The sequence below is a fragment of the Gossypium raimondii genome, chromosome 10, assembly GCF_025698545.1.
Source record: "Gossypium raimondii isolate GPD5lz chromosome 10, ASM2569854v1, whole genome shotgun sequence".
NCBI classification, from domain to species: domain Eukaryota; kingdom Viridiplantae; phylum Streptophyta; class Magnoliopsida; order Malvales; family Malvaceae; genus Gossypium; species Gossypium raimondii.
Genome location: NC_068574.1, coordinates 18381267 through 18398849, shown reverse-complemented (window position 1 = coordinate 18398849; position 17583 = coordinate 18381267). Strand labels below are relative to the sequence as shown.

The window sequence follows — 17583 nt, the reverse complement described above, 5'->3', positions numbered from 1 at the left end:
CTACCCTAATTATATAAATAGGCTCATTTAGCACTAGTTTAGGACAACTTTTTGTATTTTAAGTTTTTCTTTGTAATTTTAGTTTTCAATTTTCCTTTCTTTTGCGCCTTAGGTTTATTTTTAGTTCTTTTTTATTTTGTGTTCTTCGAGGAATGTGATTTGTAAAAAGGATCAAACGCTAGTGGATTTTTTGTACTTCATCTATCAAATAAAAATAGGATTCTCTAAACTGTATTCTTGATTTACTCTTTATGCATATATTTATTATTGAGTTTATGATGTTTATGGATTCCACGAGGAACTAATCCTCTTATGGGGGATTTATGAGTAGATGTGTGATTAATTAATTGCTATGTAGGGTTTTCTTAGCGGATCAATTTTTTGGGAGAGGAAGAACTTAAACCTCAGGCTTGATAACCCTAGGAATTCATATAGGTGGGAATTAACCCAAAATTGGTATGGCCTATCTGTGAACACCTTAGCCCCAAACCGGTCTAGACTATGAGGTTAAGAGATAAGTAGTTTTTTTGACTCATTATTTTAGTAGAAGATCGAAAGATCCTGCTAAGGCAATGACTAGTTGATTGAATAGAAACCCAAAATAGGGATTAGTTATGATCACCAAAGTGAGCTAATCACCCATGTCTACATTTGATTAAGTTTAGAAATTGGTTTTTTTTGAAGTCCCTTTTATTTATGTAGTTTTATTTCTTTATTTATAAAAACCTAAAAATTCATTCTTTATGTTTTATCATAATATAGTTTATTTAAATTACTAATTAGTTTTATTTACGCTTAGGTTAAATTTAATTTAGTACTCACCTCATTGGGGTACGATCCTCAGAGTACTTACCTGTTTTTTTGTAAAACTATATTACAACTTGACCCGTATACTTGCAGACATCGCCTCAAATCCATATCTGCAGTTTTAGTATTCACACTCTGGACATTAGAACGTTTGGAGGCGGTCAATATCCCATAGATATTTCTTGCATTCTTTGCATATGAGGTAGTTGGTATGGAGGATTCAATCTATTCTGCACTTGATTTCCTCCTCCTTGGTTACTACCCCACTTGAGGTTCGGATGATCTTTCCAACCAAGATTATATGTGTTTGAATAGGGATTTCTTGCCTTGTTACCAATATAGCTAACATCCTCCGGTTGGTTCTCCATGTATGGCTCTATCCTTGTAGGTTTGTTGATCATTTCTAGTCGATTCTGTTTATCCAAAATTTGTTGATATTTATCTTCTTCACTAATTGTTTTCATGGTTAGAGGTTTGAGTCTTTAAGTGAATCTCTCATTTGGCCACATGTACAAGTTTATTGCCATATAATTTATAGTTTGGTATGCTCTCTCATATGTGTGGTGCGTAGAGATTCTCCGGCTACTCTGTCTATGCTAGCCCTTATGTTTCCATCTACTTCATTGTAGTAAATTTGGATTTGGATCTATTATTGTAGTCTGTGATGAGGACACATTTGTAGCATTGATTTGAATCTCTCTCATGCTTCTTACAATGTTTCACCTTCGAATTGTTTGAAATTTGCCATATCGTGTCGGAGTTGAATAGTTCAGCTTATAGGGAAAATTTTATGGAGAAAATTTTCTGCTAGTTTGTCCAATGTCGTGATTGAGCCTGGGTGTAGTGAATCTAACCATTCGGTCGCCTTATAGAATAAGAACGGAAATAATCGAAGACGAACAACATAATCGGTCATTCTATTTTATTTAAAGGTGTCGCATAGTTGAACGGATCGCTTCAAATGTTAGTTTGGGTCCTCCATCATATTTCCTTTGAATTGTAATGTGTTCTAGATCATCTGGATTCTAGTTGTCTTCATCTCCAAATTATTTGCATTGATTTTTGACCTTTCAATACCGCCTCGAATGGCATCCAATATTGGTAGTGCGAACTCGTGCAATGTTCGTTGAGCCATCTGTAGCTCTCCATGAATTTCCTCTTGTTGTTTGGGTGGATCATCAAACCATGGGTTCTCCCGGGGTAAATCAATTACTAGCGCTAGGTCATCTACTCTTAGTTGACAATTATGCTTTAAAAGTTTCTTCAGATCATGGTACATATCGATTGTGATACTCCCGTTTTGAGTCATACACTAAAACCTAAAATAGAGAAAGAAATAAAAATTAGAAAATAAAAGGAAACATATCTATAATTTTTAACTTTTCTATTAATCTTATTATTTGCAGAAAATGGAATTTTAATTTAATGCCAAAACCTCCTCGTAACGACGCCAAAAACTTGACCACTTCTAAACGTGTTATCATGTAGACTTTAAAAGTAAAATAAAAATAAACATGTTATTTCTGGATTAGTGGTCGGCTCGATAGGTGTTCTCCTACTTCAAGTCATACACTGAAACCACAAAGAAAAATAAAAGCATTAGTAAAAATAAAATAAAATACATCGTATCTATAAATGAAAATTAATCTAGTGATGTTGCCATCACGGCAAAGGCACCAACAACTTAACCGCCTTCGTACGTACTAACGTCCAAAGTGTGAATACTACTACTAAAATACGAAATTTGAGGCGGTGATAGCAAGTATACGGGTCAGGTTGTAATATAGTTTTTTACAACGAAGTAGGTGAGTACTCCAAGGGTCGTACCCAAAGGAGGCTAGTACTAAATTAATATTAACCTAAATGAAAATAAATATAATTAGTACTTTAAATAAATTATATTATGACGAACATAAAGTGAAGAAATCATTTAGGAATATAATTAAAGAAATAAACAAGCAAAATAAATTGAACAGGGAAAACTTACGATGTAATTCAACCAAATCTAAGATTAGCTCGCTTCGACGGTAATAACTACTTTTGATTTCAGGTTTCCACTCAATCAACTAGTCATTACATGATCTGGTATAATACGATGGAGCAAATTAAACTAGTTTTCATAATTAAGGAGCTTGAATACAAACATTTTTATTATGTTTTAAGTCTTTTGATGTCCTTAGGGGCCGAATGAGGCCTAAGGGTGAGCTAACGTACTTAGTGAGTGTGCATGATACCATTCAAAGGCATAGGATCTCAAGGTTGGTTGTTGTGTTGCAACAGGGGAAGTTCATTATCGCAACATAGGGACCATAGTACAACAATTTCAAGTTTTCCTTTTATGCCAAACCTGAACCAGGCATACTGCCTTCAGTGTCGTGACATAGACACTAAGGTGCTGTGACACCGAGCCTGTATAGGAACAATTATGATCAAGGGGTGTTTTGGTCCACAAAATGTAAATTAACATAAAAATGATAGCTAACTTAGGGTTGAGGATGACAAAAAAACCTAACTCTATAAATAAGCTCTTTAGACACTTGTTTAGTATGGGTTTTCAGATTTTAAGCTTTTCTCTATAATTTTAGTTTTAGTTTTAGTTTTCCTTTCCTTTAAGTGTTGGGTTTATTTGGATGAAAATGTGATTAATGAAGGATTTAGGTTTTCCCGTGAATGATTTGTTGGTATGATTTCATTTGCTTAAACCACTAGGATTGACAACCGTAGGAAGTTATCATAGGCTAGACAAGGTCGGGAGATAAGTCGAACTGAGTAAACCATAATTTATCCTAGTTCTGAAAGTGATGTTAGGAGATAAGCAATTATCAACCAATCAATTAGTTAATTAGAGGCCAGGACGTAATAATTGGTTAACCGGTAGCTAATCCACTCTAAAACCTTAATATGAAGTTAGTTACAAACCTTGAAGCGAGTTAACCTTCTTGATTGGTTTATTGATTTATTTCGTTTGTTTACTTTTCTTCTTTCTTTCTTTTCTTTATTTAGTTATTTTTATCTCATTACTTGTTTTATGGTTCATTTTAATATAGGAATTAATTACTACTACTTGGACTTGTTATTATTAAAACGTTTTCATAAATTATTACATCCTCCCTTGGGTACGATCCTTGAAATACTTCCAAGTATTTCGTTGTATAAACTATATTACAATTTGACTCGTGCACTTGCAGAGACTGCCATTCATAATTCTTATGTTTTTAGTATTATATTTTTACTATAAATGGTAATGCGTTTATAGGTGGTCAAGTTGTTGGAGTCATTGTCGAGGAGGTTTCGGGAATAAATTTTCAAAATAAATTTTTACAACTAATAAGATAAGTAGAAAAGTTAAAACATATAGATACAATTTTAGTTTTTTTATTTTTTATTTTCCTTTCAAGATGTTGATGACCCGAAGCTCCAACACTCCAATTGAATAATACCTAGATCCGGAGCAACTACATGGGGCCCAAGCAATACGGAGAATAATCTTCGAAGATATGGAAGAAGCATGTAAAGGCGATCGTGATGCGATTGCGGAAGCCATTAAAGTCGCCAATAATATCCATCCATGAATAGGAGAAAAGTACAAAAGACATTGATGAACCCATGAAGGAAGAGGAAGAAGTCAAGCACTACAAGCCAATCGAAGAGGTACCCAAATTTGTGCCCTCAAAATTAAAAGATCTAAGTAATTTTACGATTTTACGAAAATGACAAACACCTAGTCAACAATGAGAGCACTCACCATTTGGTTGCCCACATACACGTGTAATGGAGAATATTCACTGCAAAATTAGTGAAAAAGCCATAACTGGGTGACAACTTTTATCCTAGAAGATAACCGAAGTATAAAAGGCAATCAAAGGGAGAGAGACAGAAAGAAAAAATGACAATTTTTCTAAGCTTGGATAGAGGTCTCATTGTGGAAAAAGGGGCAAGTTGAGCTAATTGTGAACTTTGGTGAAGACGAGCAATAAGACACCAAGTTGGGGGGATTTGAGTTTTGAAACCCATATTTCTTCCTCTGCATTTTGTTTCAATTCTTCTATTCTAAACTGAGATTTTGGGATATTGATGATACGAAAAAAACTTGAATTTGCGTAGCCTAGCCATGAGCTAACTTAATACGGCTGGTGTTTGCTTTAAATGGTGTTTTAACTTCGATTAATGTTTATGGATTAAGATGGTTCATATTACTGCTTTACCCAATGGTTGTTTTTTGTTTAATTTCTTAAGAGAGTGTTGATGATTGCTCAATAAGTCTTAAGGTAGCTTGACACCAACAGCATTCGGTTACCTAGATTGAAGTTGGGTAATATAAGTGAGTGTTGAGTGAAATACTCATGCAAAATCTAGATATAGAGCCTTACCTTATACCATTTAGAGAGTTGAGCTTTAGTAGTAGTTGTTAATCCTAAGGCTATAGACATATAGTGCCTTAGGGTTGACTAACCCTAGGTCTTACTTTCGACAGAGGAAAACCACATTGGTACCCAATCGAGTAGTAAGTTCGCCATAGTTTTGTCAGGGCACTATTCACAGGTTAGAACAGATCCCTTAGTAATCCCAGCCATCACGACCAATATTCAGACATTGCTAAATTCCTTTGTTCTTTTGTTTTTATTTGTTGCAATTGTAATCTCTACTAGTATACTTCATTACTCTCACTTCTAATGTTTTAATCCCATTTTAATTTCATTAAACATCATTCAATACATTTATCTTTTCTGTTCAATTGCGATAACTTAGAAAAAGAGCACTCATCTAATCCTTGTAGGAACGATACTCAGTCATCACTTTATTACTTGATTCAACATGTACACTTGTACAATTTGCACATCATATTCATATGCGACAAGTTTTTGGCGTCGTTACCGGTGATTGGTGATTGCTAACTTTAGTTTTTGTTATCGCAATTTTTATAGTTTTAGTTGTTTGTTTTGTGATCTCAATAGCCCTGTTACTAGTTGTATCTGTAGAGACACTTCTGCTAAAGAACTCTATCCCTTAGATCAAGAAATTGAAAGGACCTTACTAAGAAGGACAAGAGAACAAAGAGCAATGAATCAAGACAATAACAATCCACCTGCTATGAATGAGCAACTGAATCGGGTGTACCTGAAGATGCCCTAAAACTAAAATTGTTTCCCTATTATTTAAGAGATCGTACTAGAACATGGCTCAAAGATTTACCATCTGGAACAGTAGAATCATGGAATGATCTTTGTCATATATTTCTGTTGTGATATAACCCACTCAATATGAATGCCAAACTAAGAAATGACATAACATCCTTCAAGCAACTAGAGGATGAAACATTGTATAAAGCATAGGAAAGGTTCAAAGATTTGTTTAAGAAATGTCCTATGCGTGGGTTTCAGCATAGGAAAGTTTCAATCCTCATGGAGCAGTGGATGTCAAGGATATGTAGATAGGGGTCACATTTAAATTCAATAGACAACATTTAAAGCACTACTGGGGTGCTCATGTAAATCAAGGCAAACAATCTATTGAACTTAGAGATATTTAAGCGTAACATCTCTATCCTGTCTTTATTTTCTTTTTTGTTTTACTTTAATTTTGCTTTTTCGGCTTTCATCTTTAATTAGTTGATGTTATTTTCAATTCTAGTTATATTTTTTATTAGTTTACAGATTTTAAAAGAAGTACAAAGAAAGAATGAAGGTGCAAGCACGATAGATGTAGTACCAATAGGTGTTTGCCCTAGCAATCAAGAAGTAAATTATGCAACAACAGAGTGGGTAAGTGGACATTAAAGTGAAAGAAAATATGGGTTGAAAAGAGAGAAAAATTCCAAGGAAAAGATTTTGGACAGTTGGACCCTATCCTGATTAGGAAGCCCGTGAAGAAAGTGCCAAACATTTTTAGGGCCACGTAATTCTAGGGTTCCCTCCAAAACCCTTTTTACTTTTTCCTCTTCCTTCTTTTTCACACTACATACCCTATAAGTTTATACAAACTGGTCAACCCATTACCCCTATTTACGTCTCTTCAACTGTTAACACTCTTTCATTTACCTACAGGTACACAACATTTCTCTTTTCATCTTTCTTAACCTCCCTTGCATCCCTTCTTGAACTCTAAACTTCCTCCTACTAACTTCTCTTAAGTAGTTTTGCAAATCATTTTCCTATTTAGACATAGAAAACTCACAAGGATTCTTCAAGACTAATCAATGACAAGAGTCAAAATAAGTGCTGTCAAATTGAAAAACAAGTGATGCAATCCTTAGAGCAACTGGAGCAAAGAATATCACTATGTGAGATTCAACAATATCAAATTACTAAAGAAATGACAAAGGATCAAGAACAACAAGCACTCTATTGGTACTTTGTGAAGGATCGAGATATTGCTCTAAAAAGATCCCTACAGAAAAACTTCACTAAACTAATGACAAAATTTCCTAATTTCCCCAAGGATTTGCTACCACTTCCTGAGGCTTAACGTGCTGAGGAGGAACCAGTTAAAGTGTCATCTGACAAGGCAGAGCCTGCAACTTTGAGAGAAAATCCTGAAATAGGGAAAGCAACGAAGGATGAACCAGAGAAAACAAAGCATGTGAATACTAAAGGCGAGAAAGAAGAACAAAATGAAACCACCCCTACAACTGGACGACAGAAGGACAGTAATGAAGCTGTCCCACCTCCACCAACAGAAGTCATGCCTGAAAAAGACCATGAAATCCATTGAATCATTGACGAGATCACTGAGTTTGAAAAGGAAGAAAAGAAACCACCCATTTAGACACTTAAAAAAAAGGTAAGATACAAACGTATAGCAAGAAAATCAACCTGCAAGCAGTAAAGTACCATCACCACAAGTTGTTAGTGAGTTTCATTTACCCTGTGTTAAATAAATAAATCACACTGCATTTTGTTCATTTTAAGCCTCATGCACTGAGGACAATGCATCCCTTAGGTTTGGGGGTGTAGCATGCATTTTAGAATTTAGTTTCATATTGCATCATTCGTTTATATATGTTATCCTTATAGACATACTTAATTACCCTAGCATTTCATGCATTCTAGTAAATAATAAAGAATTATTTGTTATAGCATTATTGAGTTTATTGTATGATAGCTAATTTAGTGAAGTCCAATGATGAAAATAGCCCTTAAATTTTTTTGCGAGATATAGAAGGGAAATGAATAGAATATACTCCTAAGGTTAGAATTCTTAATCATATCTATGACACTTAGATTGTATTCATTCAATCCTTAATGAACTTAGGAATTTTTGGACTAAAACTCATAGTTTCTTATAGAAGTCCTTGAGCTGAAATGCACAAATGTAGCAAATGAAATGCTAAATTTAAACTCCCAGAAGCATAAATTGCTAAGCTAAGTTTTGTATTAAAGACTCCAATTTTTGTATCATTGAGTAGCCCGAGAGTTTAGTGTTTGCTCCATCTTTACTTTTGGAAAGAAAAAAGTTTTAAATAAGAGTACCTTAAAGTAATTTTAGGACACTCCGCGGTGGAAGGCTGCTAAGTAGCTTGAGAGTTTGGTGTTTGCTCCATCTTCACTTCCAAGTAGAAAGGCATGTGTGGTGAGAAGAATTCCCAAAAATAAAGAGTGAAGCAATAAATGGGAGAAGTAGTAGATAAAATCAAGTTGAAAGCGATAACAAGTGAGTTAGACCAGGAATTCCTAAGTTCTTTAAGAATTGACGAAATACAATCAATGCACACAAATACATTTAAGGAAATTCTGATTTTAGAGAAAGGTTCTTGCATTTCTGGATTTGATGAGTTTTTATTGGACAGATTGCACATATTCTTGAGTGTAGGGTATTCTAGAGACTGAAAATTGGCAATGTTTAATCAAATTGATAGTGTAAGTATAGGCAATGAAGTGCATTAGAGCATGCATTAGTTGTTAGGTTGCATTGGATTTCTTGAGGACAAGCAATAATTCAGGTCTGGATGTGTAATAACTCCTAAAAAGAGTTATAATTTATACTTTTACACTTAATTAATTACTTGTACTTAAGTAAAATTAGCTTTACTTTTGGTAATTGCATGATCATTTCTAGTCAATCGAGCAGTGAATATAAGACCTTGATATGGTGATTACTTTATTGCATCTTTATTTTTAATTGCTCGTGGAAAGGTCTTTTTGTGGATAAATGGCAGGTTTAAGGGAGATGGATAGTAGAGGATGGAGGTTTTCTGAGGCATTATGAGATGTTGCCATGGCAATACTGGTGAAGAAAATGACAAACACCAAGTCAGCAATGAGAGTACTCACCATTTGGTCCCCCACATGCACGTGCAATAGAGATTATTAACCTTAAAATTAGTGAAAAAGCCATCATTGGGTGACGAATTTTACCCTAGAAGACAAACCAAGTATAAAAGGTAATAAAATGGGGAGAGAAGAAAAGAAAAAAAATGACTATTTTTCTGAGCTTGGACAGAGGTCTTATTGTGGCAAGAAGGGTAAGATGAGCTGATTGTGAACTTTGGTGAAGACGAGCAACAAGATGCCAAGTTTGAGGGATTTGAGTTTTGAAACCCATATTTCTTCTTTTGCATTTTGTTTCAATTCTTCTGTTTTAAACTAATATTTTGGGATATTGATGATACAAAAACAACTTGAATTTCTGTAGCCCAGCCGTAAGCTAACTTAATACAACTAGGGTTTGCTTTGGATGGTGTTTTAACTTCTATTAATGTTTATGGATTAATATGGTTCATATTACTACTTTACCCAATGGTTATTTTTGTTTAAAAGCTAGATTGAGTGTTGATGAATGCTTAATAAGTCTTAAGGTAGCTTGACACCAAAAGGATTAGGTTACTTGGACAGAAATTGGATAAAATAAGAAAGTGCTGAGTGAAATACTCATGTAAACTGTAGACATAGAGCTTTACCTTATACGATTTAAAGGGTTGAGGTTTAGTAGTAGTTGCTAAGCCTGAGCCTATAGACATATAGTGCCTTAGGGGTGAGTATCCCTAGGTCTAGATTTCGGCAGAGGTAAACCATATTAGTACCCAATCGAACAGTCAGTTCACCATAGTTTTGCCTACAACATTGTTCACGGTTTAGAATAGATCCCTTAGTAATCCCAACCTTCACGACCAATATTCCAACATTGCTAAAGTTCTTAGTACTCTTATTTTATTTGTTACAATGGTAATCTGTGCTAGTACACTTCATTACTCTCACTTCTAATGTGTTAATCCCATTTTAATTTCATTAAACATCATTCGATACATTTATCTTTTGTGTTCAATTGTGATAACTTAGATGAAGAGAACTCATCCAATCCTCATAAGAACAATACTCAGTTATCACTTTATTACTTGATTCAACGTGTACCCTTTCACAATTCGTACATCATATTCACACAAGACAAGTTTTAGGTGTCATTGCTAGGGATTTGTTATTTCTAACTTTAGTTTTTGTTTTTGCAATTTTCATAGTTTTATTTGCTAATTTGTTTGTTTCGTGATATCAATAGCTCTGTTACTAGTTCTATCTGTAAAGACACTCCTGCTGAAGGACTCTATCCCTTAGATTTAGAAATTGAAAGGAACTTACTAAGAAGGAGAAGAGAACAAAGAGTAATGAATCAAGACAGTAACAATCCACTTGCTATGAATGAGAAACTTAATCCAGGTGCTCCGATTGTTAAGCCTCCTATTGCTTAGAAGTTTGATGATCAGGATAGGCCAATATGAGATCATGTAGTAGCTATCTTAGACAACCTGAATCCTGGAATAGTCAGGCCACAAATTCAAGCTCTCCACTTTAAACTAAAACCTCTAATGCTTCAAAAGATCAATTGGTCAGTTTGGTGATTTGCCAACTGAAGATCCCATATTGCACTTGAGACTTTTCTTGGAGGTCTGTGATTCTTTCAGACAGCAAGGTATCCCTGAAGATGCCTTCAAACTCAAACTCAAACTCAAACTCAGACACGAATGGTGGTTGATGCTTCAACTAATGGAACTTTGTTGGATAAGTCCTACAATGAAGCCTACGATATTTTGGAGAGAATCACCAATAATAATTATCAATACCCTAGAACAAAGCTAGAAATGGTAGGAGAGTCGCTAGATCATTTGAACTTGATGCTATTACCTCGCTTACTACTCAGGTATCTTCTTTAGCCAACATGATAAAGACCATGCAGAAGCCTGGTGAGGTAAAAGAGCTGAAAGCAACTGGGTTATCTTATGTTTATTATGGTGAGGATCACGTCTTTAAAGAGTGTCCCTCGAACCCAACATCTGTCTACTATATGAGAAACTTCAATAGGAACAACTGTCCTTATTCCAACACTTATAACCCTAGTTGGAAACAACACCCACTTTTTGGGTAGAACAATCAAGGAGCTGGAAATTCCAACACGACTATTAAACCCAATGCCATGAATGTTCCATCTGGTTTCAACCAGTCTATACTGCATCAACAACAAGTTCAACAAGGACAGATATCATCATTTTCCTCATATATTGAGTCTCTATTGAATGATTATATGGCCAAGAACGATGTTGTGATCTAGAGCCAAGGATCATCATTAAAAGCTTTAGCAAATCAAGTAGGACAGATACCTAATGCTTTGAACTCAAGATCACAAGGAACTTTTCCTAGTAATACCGAGAACGCAAGACCACATGAGAAAGAACAATGTAAAGCAATCACACTTGGTAGTAGGGGGATTTGAGTTTTGAAACCTAGATTTCTTCCTCTATATTTTGTTTCAATTCTTCTATTCTAAACTGATATTTTAGGATATTGAAGATATTAAGCAACTTGAATTTGTGTAGCCTAGCCATAAGCTAACTTAATACAGCTAGGGTTTGCTTTGGATGATGTTTTAACTTCAATTAATGTTTATGGATTAATATGGTTCATATTACTACTTTACCCAATGGTTGTTTTTTTTAATGCTTAAGAGAGTGTTGATGAATGCTCAATAAGTCTTAAGGTAGCTTGACACTGACAGGATTAGGTTACCTGGACTGAAGTTCGGTAATATAAATTAGTGTTAAGTGAAATACTTGTGTAAACTCTAGACATAGAGTCTTACCTTATAGGATTTAGAGGTTTGAGATTTAGTAGTAGTTGCTAATCCCGAGCCTATAGACATATACTGCATTAAGGGTGAGTAACCCTAAGGTTGAGATTTAGTAGTAGTTGTTAAAGTCCTTAGTAATCTTGTTTTATTTTTTCAAATGGTAATCTTTGCTAGTATACTTCATTACTTTCACTTCTAATGTGTTAACCCCATTGTAATTTCATTAAACATTGTTTGATACATTTATATTTTTTTCAATTGTGATAACTTAGACAAAAAGCACTCATCCAATCCTCGTGAAAACGATACTCACTCATCAGTTTATTACTTGATTCGACGTGTACACTTGTACAATTCGTACATCATATTCACACGTGATAGTCACTCTTAAATCAACGATTCATATCGAACAAAATCGGTTAATTATAAAGATCAATGACGGGGTAAAAGTATTCAAATGTGGCTGCAATTCCCAAAGTGAGGGATTAGTTAGGGACTAATGTTATGATTTATTATATTTAATCCCTAACAGCCTTGATCGAAAATATTTCCTGAGTTATGCATGTGTAAGCACTCATAATAGGCGAGAATGAGACAAATTGTAAGACTTTGATGGAAAAAAGGTCAATTGGAATAGCTGAGAAGACCGTGAATGATGGTTGAAGTAGATGGTGAACTTTAAAGAATTGTTGGACAAATTTGGTAGCACGACATAACATGGACCATTGAAATTTAATAAATTTGTAAAATTTTGTAAACTAGTTTCAATTTCTAGTTTGCACTTAGATTTTAAGATAATTAGGATAGTTATAGTGCAATTACATCTTATAATTAGGAGAATTTAGATTTTTGGACATAATGGGACGACAGAAAGCTAAACGAGGATGAAAATGGACAACCGAAGGACATTGACATACCCCAAAGGGCTGGCAATAATGTCATGTCGCAGTACAAATAGCTTGTGATGTGATGTTAGCTTTTCGAAGGACAACTAATGTTAAATGGGTGTGTCATGCCACACACAAGTGTTGACATGACACAAGCACTTCGAATGTAAAATGGGACAATTTAGGGCGTTGTGTCACACCACGCATAGGTTGTGGCGCGACACGCTTGTGTTTTTAGCCAAAATCGAGTCATTTCTGGTAGAAAGGTTGCCAAAATTCTATTTATAGTCATCCATTTTAGGCATAAAAGTACACTTCTAAAACACCTAAAAGAGAGAAAACACTCCATTGGAGCTGTCACATGTCTTCCCCGCCATCGAGCTTCAATCTTTCGCATTCCCAACCTCTAATTCACTTGAGTAAGTATTATTCCTCTCTTTTCATTTTAGTTTTCATCTTTTATTTTGTTATATTCCACATCAATCAAGAGTCGAGATTCATCGACAACTACCCAAGGTATCATGTTCTAAGCTTTATTTTTATCATTTTTATCGATTAAGTTAGTTGTTATTTTATTTTAATTTGATTATGGCACCACAAAAATAAAAATGATCCAGTCAAGCACCAAGTAATCTCGATGCGAATCACTTTCATAATACGAAAGTCGAATGGTCTTTTCTTCAAATGAGTGGATGGTCATTTATACAAGAACATGTGTTCGATCCCACCATGTTTGCTTGTGATGAAATATGAGAGTTGGTATAGTTCCATTATCAGAAAAAAATTTCTACAACCCCAACTGAATCGACGATTGATGCGGTAGTATACAAATTATATGCCTCCCTGAAAGATATGGAGAATGACAAGTACTGGAGCGAGACATTTACGATGCACTGTTTGATACCCATGATCATTTGGATTTGTTATATTTATTCACATTCGAAGACTTTGATATGGAGGGTATAATAAACTACCTGACGAAAGGGCGTGGCGAGTGGACTTGCCAAGCCAACTCCAAGGTGCCCCTAAAATTTAATAGGACCATCATGTTCCTAATAGCCAAAATGTGGATGCAATTTATTTGCACCACCTATTGCCTACCCATAATGCCTCTAACATCACCACCTATCAAGGAGTTATGCTTTATTTCATCTTATAGAGAGAGCAAATTTGCATCGGCCTCCAGATTAAAAAGGAGATGCTCAAGTGCATACAAAATCGAAAGCAGAGTATGTCCTTACCACATCTGATAACAACCTTATGTCGCAAGGCCGACATCCTCATGTCACCAATCTATCCAATCACAAGACCCACAAGGAACAAATGACAGAACATATGAGTGACACCTAAGGCCTGATGAAGAGGAAGGGTAAAGCACACATCTCGAAAAGGACGAGCCTCGTCGACATGCCGATATTAGAGTCAACTCATTGGATGAAAGACATGGGAGGCATTCTGGTCCACATTGCAAAACAAAATGGGTGGCCCACACCAGCACCACTCCCCGACATGTTCGAAAGGTTCCCACCCCTAGGCGAGGAAGACGCCAATAATGATGATGATAAGGAGACCTCTATTGCACCACCGGACTATGAGTGTGTATCTAGACCAGACCACTCATCGATGAGGTCGTGGTTATCCCTAACCTGAGCCAGCACAGCCAGGCTCAAACCTCAAAAAGATGCGCTACAAAAATGACGGCGTGGCACAATAGAGGTAAGGTCCAAATGATAGAGGACTCAGAATCTGAGACCAACTGATTTTGAACATTTTTATTTTTGGATTTTGTACTATATTTTTATTCTTGGATGGTTTTTTTTTTTGCTTTAGTTTAATTAGTTAGGAGTTAGTATTTGCTATATATATTTGTGTGCTTTAATTTTCTTTCTAGGAACCCCACAATTTTTTTAAGGCAGTACCATTGCGAGCCAAAACCGAAAAGAGGAGTAGTCTCACCAATCGAATTGTACATATCACGCCGATCAGGTAACCTCTTTCCTTTACATTGTTAATTGCACATTAGGGAAAATGTGATTAATAAAGTGTGGGTGGTGACTTAGGAAAATTTTAATTTTTTTTTCAGTTATATTCTTTTCTTTGTTTTTAGTAGTTTTCAGTTTTATATTGAGTGCGTGTAATTGAGTTTATAGAAATACAAGTGATTAGTTAGGAGCATATACCTAGGTTATTATTTTAAATTGTAAATTTAGCCTAAAATTAAATAATTTAGGTTATTTATTTTAGACTAATTAGTTTAGTTTATTAGACGTAAATAGGTAAACGAGATTAAATATACCAAGTGATAAAGGTAGATGTGAATAGGTAATTATATTTGTATAAGTATAGGATGTTTGAATTAAAAGAAAATATTACTGCATTAGAGTTCAAAGTATGGACAAAAATAAACCGATTAGAAAAAATGTTCGAATGACTAGACCCTATAAAAATAAATACTATATTCATATATACATTTTGATGGTGATATATATTTAACTTTCTTTAACTTGTTTACTTTGTAATTTCTTGAACTAATCCGTTTAGGTGTAAATAACTTTGAATTGTTTAAATTTCTAGCTAGAATTATATATTTAGGCAAATCTTCCTAGTGTTGATGTTTCGACCCAATCTCGTGTATTAAGCTAGCTCAAGTATATTTTATTTTCTTTGCATGTTTATTTCTTGTTTTAGTTTATCTTCGTGGTTTTTTTTTTTTTGGGTAGTTTACTCCAAGACAAGCAAATACTTAAGTGTGGGGGTATTTGATCTGCCGTCAAATGTAGTAGTTAATTCGGATAAATTCCGCACTGAAAAAGCTTCTTTTCTTTGCAATTTAGGATTTTATATTTCATTTTCGGTAATTAGGTCTTAGGAATAAAAGTTAATAAAACAAGTGTTTTTAACACATTTTGTGAGTGTTGTTGTAACATGCCAAACCCGATCCTCTAGCAGGATCTGAGTATGTTGTGTCACTATTTTGAAATCATTATCTTAAATTGTTTTTGGTGTAAACTTTATAAACCCATAGTTTTAATTATTGCTAATACAGTTAAAAAAGTAAAGTACCAGCCAATTGGCATACAAGACGCAATAATATAATACACTTTAAAACCCATGAAACTTTATTGTAACTTTATTAGAAACATGGTGTATCAAACATAAATTTTATATACAAATTTTTTCTCAAAAATAAACATCTTGACATTACCTCCTTATGTCATGCATTGTATAAAATAACAGAATTCTCACAACAGTAGAGGTCCTCTAGCATAGTTTAACAGAATTTCCTTTTCTTCAACAGCAAGTGTGAGAAAGAAATGTAACTAAGTAAGTTCAAAAGAAATTAGTGAGTTCCAGAAGAAAACATATCAACAGTTACTAATACTTCAAGCAGATATTTTCACATATTCAAAAACAATCACACAAATTCGCCAGATGGTGAGTACCATACACAGACAACCTATACGCCAGTTTACTTGTTCTTTGTTGTATACAATACGACCATATGACCATACAGACAAACCTTCTTCATGTCAGCCATGCACTCAGTTCCTTAGTCAGATTCATATCATACATTCCATTCATATTCCTTTGTTTTATATTCTTTCTCATGTTTTTCCATTCTGGTTTGCAACATACTATTGCCCTACCACAGGATACACAACCATTTTCATGAATCACAATATGCCAGTTCAATGTATATTCCATCAAAAGTGACAACATGAATATACTTCCTTAATGTCTTTCCCATGATTCAGTCTATATCATTCTTGTTAGAAGCAGAATGTAGTGGCTTAAGTATAAAGAATGGTTCATACGCTTTAACATAGACTTTACAGACCCAGACTAACAACTCTTAATAACCATTTTTCATACACACACATTTCAGTTTTGTAAAGTATAAATACTTATCTTACACAAAATATGAAGCAAGAATACTACACATGTGGAAGTAAGAAGGAACTGATCTGCCGTAATTTGGTGTAGCAAATTAAACTAATTTTCACACTTAAGGAGCTTGAAAGTAAGCATTTTCATTAGGTTTTAATTATATTTTAGTAAGTTTTCTTGAAGACAATAAAATGTACAAATTGAGTATTTTATTTACCTTAGGGGTCGAATGATGCCTAAAGGTGAGCTAATGAACTTTGTAAGTGTGTAAGAGACCATTAGAAGACGTACTAAACTAATACTGGTCACTATGTCACAACACGGAATGATCAAGGTTGCAACATAGGGAGCATAATAGAGAAATCACGAGACTGCCTTCAATGTCAGAACACAGCCAACGGGTGTCGCGACATACCCCTGAAGACATCCCCTGAAGACATCCTGAAGACATACTGACTCCTTTGTCGCAACATAGGTCTTGATGTGTCGCGACATCAACTCTGGATAGGAATTAACACGAGCTAGGGGGCATTTCGGTTCGCGCAATCAAACTTAAAGCTCAGGAACGTTAGCTAACCTAGTGTTTAAGGACGACAACCACCTGAAATCTATAAATAAGCTCATTTGTCACACATTATATAGACCAATTACTTAGCATAGAATTTCACTTTAAATTTCAATTTAGTTTTTCTCTTTTCTTAGGTTTAGATTTACTTTCAGTTTATTCTTTGTTTATCTCGAGAGATTTGATTTGTGGATTCGTGTTCATTCTTAATACAAATTAGGCTTTTTTCTTAAACTCTATACTTTCGATTCGTTTATCACATTTACTCTTTATATTGATTCTATTTTATTTATGAAAACCATGAGAAACTAATCCTTCTATGGGGGATTAGCGACTAGAGGTATGATCCATTAATTGTTTTATAGGGTTACCCAACAGATCAGC

At 34.6% G+C, this 17583-nt stretch overlaps 2 non-coding genes across 2 annotated transcripts; one reads left to right on the top strand and one right to left on the bottom strand.

Moving 5' to 3' along the window:
- Positions 1-1463: 1463 nt before the first annotated feature.
- LOC128034360 (small nucleolar RNA R71) lies at positions 1464-1568 on the top strand. The gene has a single exon (XR_008190486.1). It is a non-coding gene; the product is annotated as a small nucleolar RNA R71 (small nucleolar RNA).
- A 4509-nt stretch (positions 1569-6077) lies between these two features.
- LOC128034240 (small nucleolar RNA R71) lies at positions 6078-6184 on the bottom strand. The gene has a single exon (XR_008190370.1). It is a non-coding gene; the product is annotated as a small nucleolar RNA R71 (small nucleolar RNA).
- Between the last annotated feature and the right edge of the window lie 11399 nt (positions 6185-17583).